The sequence below is a fragment of the Apium graveolens genome, chromosome 4, assembly GCF_009905375.1.
Source record: "Apium graveolens cultivar Ventura chromosome 4, ASM990537v1, whole genome shotgun sequence".
Lineage (NCBI taxonomy): Eukaryota > Viridiplantae > Streptophyta > Magnoliopsida > Apiales > Apiaceae > Apium > Apium graveolens.
Genome location: NC_133650.1, coordinates 228,868,196 through 228,875,974, shown reverse-complemented (window position 1 = coordinate 228,875,974; position 7,779 = coordinate 228,868,196). Strand labels below are relative to the sequence as shown.

Below are 7,779 nucleotides of genomic sequence, written 5' to 3'. Positions count from 1 at the left end.
GTTTCAGGTATTCGATCGAGCGTGTATGTTAACACGTTCTCAATATTATAAGGACAAACTAGAAGAAGAAGTGATCATTACAATGGGAGAACCAGCTGCAGAAATGAAAGTACTGAAGGATTATTCTCAACCGAAAATCAATGACATTCAGTCTAGAATTGTCAGACCAGCCATTACGGCTAATCCCTTTGAAATTAAGCCTAACACAATTCAAATGGTACATAATTCAGTCCAGTTTGGGGATTCTCCAATAGAAGATCCCAATATGCACATTAGGGATTTTATTGAGATCCGCGACACCTTCAAGTTCAACGGTGTTTCGGAAAATGCTGTGAAACTGAGACTTTTCCCATTTTTTCTGAGGGATAAAGCTAAGAGCTGGTTGTACTCTCTACCACCGGATTCTATTGCGACATCGGAGGATCTTGCTCAGAAATTTCTTACTAAATTATTTCCTATAGCAAAAACAGCTGCAATCAGGAATGCTCTCACTAAATTTGCACAGCAGTCGGGAGAATCTTTATGTGAAGCTTGGGAGCGCTACAAGGAGATGCTTAGGAAGTGTCCTCATCATGAAATGCCTGATTGGATGGTAATCAATTGCTTCCATAATGGTTTGGGAGCACAGTCAAGACCCATGCTCGACGCAGCATCAGGTGGAGCCTTATAGGCTAAGAGCTATGAGGAAGCTTATGAGCTAATTGAAATGATGGCTGTTAATGAACATCAGAATCCAAGTCAGAGGCTGCTACAAGGCAAGATAGCAGGAATTCTGGAGGTGGATACAACTATGGCTATAGCTGCTCAGCTAAAGGCGTTGATTATGAAACTGGTTTCTCTGGCTAACTTTGGAGTTCATTAGATAGCAAGTTTTTATGAGCTTTGTGCAGGTACATATATGACGGATCAATGTGCTATATCTAGTAAGTCGGCACAGTTTGTGAGCAATTTTCAGAGACCACAATAACCAGTTCCTGCCATTTACATCCTAACAACTAAAACCATCCTAATTTCAGCTGGATCAATAATCAAAGGGGTATGCAACATCCACAACAACCTTATCAGCAGTTTGGAGCCAAGCCATTTAACCCTCCTGGTTTTCAACAACAGTATGCACCAAGGCAACAATTTCAGCCATTGGTAATGCAACAACAATCTTATGTAAGTGTCGGTCTATCTGCTAATAAAAAATTTGAATTGGAGGAATTGAGGCTGATGTGTAAAAGCCAAGCGGTTTCGATCAAAACATTGGAGAATCAAATAGGCCAAATTGCTAATGCGTTGCTGAATCGACCATTAGGAACTCTTCCTACTGATACGGAAGTTAACCCAGGCTAGAGGGAAGTCAAAGAATAGTTGAAAGCAATCACTTTGAGGTCTGTAAAGGTCGCTAACCATCAAAAATCAGAATCTAAAAATTTTTGGCAGAAGGCAAGTGCGCTCACGCCCTATCCAAGCGCGCTGCCCCTGTACCAGAAATTGTAAATGTTGATGATACAGCTGATCAGAAGGATGGCGAAGCAGAAATGAAGAAAAATTCTGCTGAACACACTATTCCTGAGCAGAATACAGGAGACAAACAGGTCTATCCACCTCCTCCATATCCTAAAAGAGTTTAGAAGCAGAAGTTCGACAAGAAATTTGCCAGGTTTCTAGAGGTTTGCAAGAAATTGCATATTAACATACCTTTTGCGGAAGCTCTAGAGCAGATGCCGAGCTATGCTAAGTTCATGAGGGGTATTTTACCTCGGAAGTTGAAGCTTGAGGAGTTGGAAACCGTTGCTCTAACGGAAGAGTGCAGTACGGTGCTACAATAGAAACTTCCTCCTAAACTTAAATATCCAGGAACCTTCACGATACCATGCACCATTGGCGAGTTATCTTTCGACAAGTGTTTGTGTGACTTGGGAGCTAGCATCAATCTGATGCCATTGTCTGTCTTCAGGAAACTTGGTCTGCCTGATCAACAACCTACAAACATGTCCTTACAGCTGGCTGATCGGTCCATCACTTATCCGCGAGGTATAGAGGAGGATGTCTTAGTTAAGGTGGATAAAATCATCTTCCCTACTGATTTTGTCATCCTAGACTTGGAGGAGGATAAAAAGATTCATATTATCTTGGGAAGACCATTTTTAGCTATAGGCCGAACTTTGATCGATGTGCAAAAGGGAGAACTTGTAATGAGGGTTTAGGATCAGGATGTCACTTTTAATGTCTTCAACGCAATGAAATTCCCCACAGATGAATAGGAGTGCTATAAGGTAGAGCTGATCGACGCTGTAGTGAATTTGGAACTTGATCAATTGTTAAGGTCAAACACCTTAGAGAGAGCCTTAACAGGGGAATCTGATAGTGAAGACGAAGAAGAGGAAAAGCAACTTCAGTTTTTGAATGAATCATCATGGAAGAGGAAGTTAGAATTTCCATTCGAGTCTCTTGGATTAGCAGAGCTAAAAAATTCTCAGGAGCATCTTAAACCATCTATTGAAGAAGCTCCCACACTTGAGCTCAAACCACTGCATGTTCACTTGAGGTATGCTTTTTTAGGTGATGCATCTACCTTACCTGTCATTATTGTATCTGACATTTCAGGTAGTGATGAAGACAAGCTCTTGCGAATTCTTAGAGAGTTTAAATCAGCAATCGGATGGACTATAGCAGATATCAAGGGAATCAGCCCTTCTTATTGTATGCATAAAATTCTGCTTGAGGAAGAAAGTAAACCTACAGTTGAACATCAGAGAAGACTCAATCCTATCATGAAAGAGGTGGTGAAGAAAGAAATTCTTAAATGGCTGGATGTAGGGATCATATATCATATTCATATAGTTCATGGGTGAGCTCGGTGCAGTGTGTGCCCAAGAAAGTAGGCATTACAGTTGTGGGTAATGAGAAGAATGAGCTCATCCCTACTCGGACAGTCACAGGGTGGAGAGTATGCATGGATTATCGGAAGCTGAATAAAGCCACCAGGAAGGATCATTTTCTGCTTCCATTCATCGATCAAATGCTTGACAGGTTGGTTGGTCATGAGTATTATTACCTTTTGGATGGGTACTCAGGCTATAATCAGATTTGCATTGCCCCAGAAGATCAGGAGAAGACCACTTTTACTTGTCCTTTTGGCACTTTCGCTTTCCGTCGAGTTTCTTTCGGGATCTGTGGAGCACCTGCTACTTTTCAGAGATGCATGATGTCCATATTCTATGACATAATTGGTATTAATGTGGAGGTGTTCATGGATGACTTTTCTATTTTTGGGTCTTCTTATGATGAGTGTTTGCATAATTTGAGCTTGGTGCTGGAAAGGTGTGTTGAGACCAATCTGGTGCTTAACTGGGAAAAATGTCACTTTGTGGTGCAAGAGGGTATCATTCTCGGGCATAAGGTATATAGAAAGAGGCTGGAAGTGGATAAGGCGAAGGTGGGGGTCATTAAAAATCTTCCTCCACCAATCTCAGTTAAAGGAATCCGCAGTTTTCTTGGTCATGCGGGTTTTTATCGATGATTTATTAAAGACTTCTCCAAAATCTCTAAACCCTTTTGCAATTTGTTGGAGAAGGATGTTACCTTCAAGTTTGATGAAGAATGTTTGGTTGCTTTCGAGACTCTGAAAAAGAGTTTGGCTACAATACCTGTTATTACTGCACCTGATTGGGATGAGCCCTTCGAGATGATGTATAATGCTAGCGACTTTGCAGCTGGAGTTGTTCTTGGTCAGAGAAAGAAGAAAATTTTCCATGTGGTTTACTATGCTAGTAAAACCCTTAATGATGCTCAGCTGAATTATACTACTACGGAAAATGAGCTTTTGGCAATTGTCTACGAGTTTGAGATCTTCAGATCTTACTTGCTTGGGACAAAAGTGACGGTTTACACTGATCATGCTGCTATTAGATATCTTTTCTCGAAGAAAGATTCAAAACCTCGATGGATTCTCTTGTTTCGGGAATTTGAGTTGGAAATCAAAGACATGAAAGGTACCAGAAAACCAGGTAGTGGATCATCAACCATGTTTGGAAGATTAAGGTAAACCTTCACAAGATAACGCGTTGATCAATGAATCTTTTTCTGATGAGAAAATTTTTGGGGTGCAAAAAGAAGAACCATGGTTTGCATATATTGTGAACTATCTTGTGAGTAATGTTATTCCCTCAGAATTTTCTTATGCTCAAAGGAAGAAGTTTTTACATAAATTTAAGTAGTATCACTGGGACGAGTCATTCTTGTTCAGACATGGGGCAGATCAGATTATCAGGAGGTGCATTCCGTATAGTGAAATGGAGGGTATTTTGCGAAATTATCATGCCACTGCGTATGGTGGCCATTATGGTGGAAGGAAGACAGCTGCCCGTATTCTTCAGGCATGATTTTTCTGGCCAACTTTGTTTATAGATGCTCATCAGTTTGTGTTGAGATGTGATCACTGTCAACGGGTTGGAAATATGTCCAAGAGAGACGAGATGCCTCCTAATGTGCTTTTGGAAGTTGAAATTTTCGATGTGTGGGGAATAGACTTCATGGGACCATTTATATCATTATGCAACAATCAAAATATTCTTTTGGCAGTGGATTATGTATCTAAATGGGTTGAGGTTAAAGTTTTGCCAAACAACAATGCTAAGGTGGTGATAAATTTTCTTCATAAGCACATATTTACACGTTTCGGTACTCTAAGGATAATAATCAATAATAAGGGATCGTATTTTTGCAATCACAAATATACTGCATTAATAGAAAGGTATCATGTGAATCATCGTGTTGCCACAGTGTATCATCCTCAAACTAATGGACAGGCTGAAGTCTTTAATCGAGAGATGAAGCGAATCTTGGAGAAGGTTTTAAGTCCGTCAAGGAAGGATTGGTCATTAAGGCTAGATGAAGTTGTGTGGGCCTACAGAACAACACTCAATACTCCTCTAGGAATGTCTCCTTTCTAGTTGGTGTATGGTAAGGCGTGTCATCTTCCTGCTGAGTTAAAACATAAAGCATACTGGTCTTTGAAGAATCTAAATCGTGACATGTCGGCGGCTGGAGAAAAGAGAATGCTTCTAATTAATGAACTCGATGAGTTTCATCTACAGGCTTATGAAAACAACAAGTTATAGAAGGAGAAGGTCAAAAGATGGCATGATAGGGGTTAGTGCACAAGTCATTTGTGCCTGGTCAGCAAGTCCTACTTTTCAACTCTCTTCTCAAACTTTTTCCAGGAAAGCTTAAGTCATGGTGGTCAGGTCCGTTCATAGTCAAGACAGTGTTTCCACATGGTGCAGTGGAGATTTTTGATAAGCATTCAGACCAAGCATTCACGGTTAATGGTCAGAGGTTAAAGCATTACTATGGTGATACGACGAACCGCAAGGCGGTAACCGCCATTCTTGCTATGACTTGAATTTGAGGTTTCACGTCAAGCTAAAGACGTAAAACAAGCGCTTCGTGGGAGGCAACTGTTGAGTGGCATTTATGACACTTTATAACGCTCCATTAAGCTTAGAATTGGTGTATTTGTACTCAAGTTGTTGGTATTTTAATGTGTTTTCTAGTATTTTTGCATTTCAGGCATCAATCCGGAATTTAGGTGAATTAGCATTGATTTGATGCTAATATGGTGTTAGGATGGTGAAGTGCTCGGTCGCGCCAGGTCGGGAATCAAGTTTCCTGTTTCAATTAGAAGATTATTTTTCTGGGCCTTTGGATTAATTGGGGTGCTATTTAAAGATAATTAAAAGACGTTTTTCATAATGGAGCTTAAGGAGAAGACGACAAGAAGACCTCTAGCACAATTCAACGAAGACGAAGAAGATCTAGTTTATTCTTATGAATCTTTATTCTAAGTTATAATCTTGGATGCTCGTTTCTTGTTTTGTTGAACCTAATATTGTGGATTACATACTTTGTTTATTATTTGTTTTATAAAGACTACATTTATTATACCATGCTTTCATCGGAACCTATGTTGATGATGAGTCCGATTATGGGCTAATCGTTATCGTGGGGTTCTAGGGGATTTATTTATGGATTTCTTTAGTTAATTTATTTCGATGCCTTAGTGTGTGGTGATTGTATGATAACCTAGTATTGGTTGTGCTTATTCGTCTTATGAGCGTCGCGAACCTATAAGATAGCGTGTTATTTTAATGAAGCGAAAGTGAATTTAAGGGTTTAGAACTTGCCATGCTAGCATATGTTCATATGTTATTGTTATGCATGATTCGTAGGTAATTTTAACCATCTTACTTGCCCTATGTAATCACGATAATTAATTTGTGCATTAATCCGTTATGTTATTAAATTCTATAGACATATAGGGTGTCAATATAATTGGTGTCTATTCAGCTTCTATCTCTTTTGTGGATTTCTGGTAGTCTGGTATTCGTACAACGAAAGTTGGCATTTATCAGTTTCGTGTAATCTGATTAGTGTCATCACCATTACATGCTAAGGTTAAGAATGAAAAGGCTATTGAATGAAGTATTTAATGAAGTTAGAATCCCATGTTTTTGTTATATATTACTCAACTCTTTTTAATCTCTTAGTTAATGTTCTCTAGTATAATTCTCAATAGTTAATCGTAGTATAATCAAAACCCAATTTATTATTCATCTTAGCATTGAATAATAGCCATATCCTTATTGCATAAGTGCATAGATCACAAAGTTAATCTAACCAGTCTCTGTGGGAATGAACTAGAAATAATTCTATATTACTTGCGATCGCGTATACTTGAGTGAATTTTAGAACGTGTTCAGCGACTAACAAGTTTTTGATGCCGCTGCCGGGGACTCAGTGTTAACTTTTAGTTTATGTGTTCGTCATCAGTGATCGCAAAATTTCATTGACTCGGAAATTGTTACTTATCTACTCTTTTCCTTAGCGCGTTTCAGGTACTCTAGCGAGCGTGTATGCATACGCGTTCACGGGCTCTTAAGAGAACTCTGGATCAAGCCGAGGAGGAAGCTGTAGTGATTCGAAGGGAAGTTTTTGAGGACGAAGAGAAAGTAGAAGAAGAGAAAGTCGAGGAACCAGCTTTAGTAGTGATGGGAGATCAAACAGAAATTCCTAAGGCTTTGATGGACTATTCTCAGCCTAAGATTAATGATATTCAGTCGAGCATCATCAGACCAGCCATTTCAGCTAACACTTTTGAGATCAAGTCAAGCATGATTCAGGCGATACAGAACTCAGTTTAGTTTGGGGGTTCTCCTACAGAAGACCCCAACATGTACATCAGAGATTTCATCGAGATCTGTGACACTTTTAAGTTCAATGGGGGTGACTGAAGATGCTATCAAGCCGAGGCTTTTCCCATTTTCGCTGAGGGATAAAGTAAAGTGATGGTTACATTCTCTACCACCAGGGTCTATTACCAAATGGGAGGATCTTGCTCAAAAGTTTCTCACTAAATTCTTTCCTATGGTGAAGACTGTTGTAATCAGGAATGCTCTTACTCAGTTTGCACAGCAAACTGGAGAATCTCCATGTGAGGCTTGGGATCGATATAAGGAGATACTAAGGAAGTTCCCACACCATGGGATGCCTGATTGGATGATTATAAACTGTTCCTATAATGGTTTGGGCGCATAGTCTAGACCTATGCTCGATGCAGCATCTGGTAGAGCCTTATTGGGCAAAAGCTATAATGAAACTTATGAGTTGATTGAGCTCATGGAAGCTAAAGAATACCAGAATCCTACGCAAAGAATGTTGCAAGGAAAGGTAGCAGGAATTCTGGAAGTGGATACAACTACTGCTATAGTTGCTCAACTTCAAGCTTTG

At 39.6% G+C, this 7,779-nt stretch overlaps 2 non-coding genes across 2 annotated transcripts; both read right to left on the bottom strand.

Moving 5' to 3' along the window:
* Positions 1 to 472: 472 nt before the first annotated feature.
* LOC141722440 (small nucleolar RNA R71) lies at positions 473 to 579 on the bottom strand. Its single transcript, XR_012575458.1, has one exon. It is a non-coding gene; the product is annotated as a small nucleolar RNA R71 (small nucleolar RNA).
* Positions 580 to 7,431: 6,852 nt separating this feature from the next.
* Positions 7,432 to 7,538, bottom strand: LOC141721992 (small nucleolar RNA R71). Its single transcript, XR_012575031.1, has one exon. It is a non-coding gene; the product is annotated as a small nucleolar RNA R71 (small nucleolar RNA).
* Between the last annotated feature and the right edge of the window lie 241 nt (positions 7,539 to 7,779).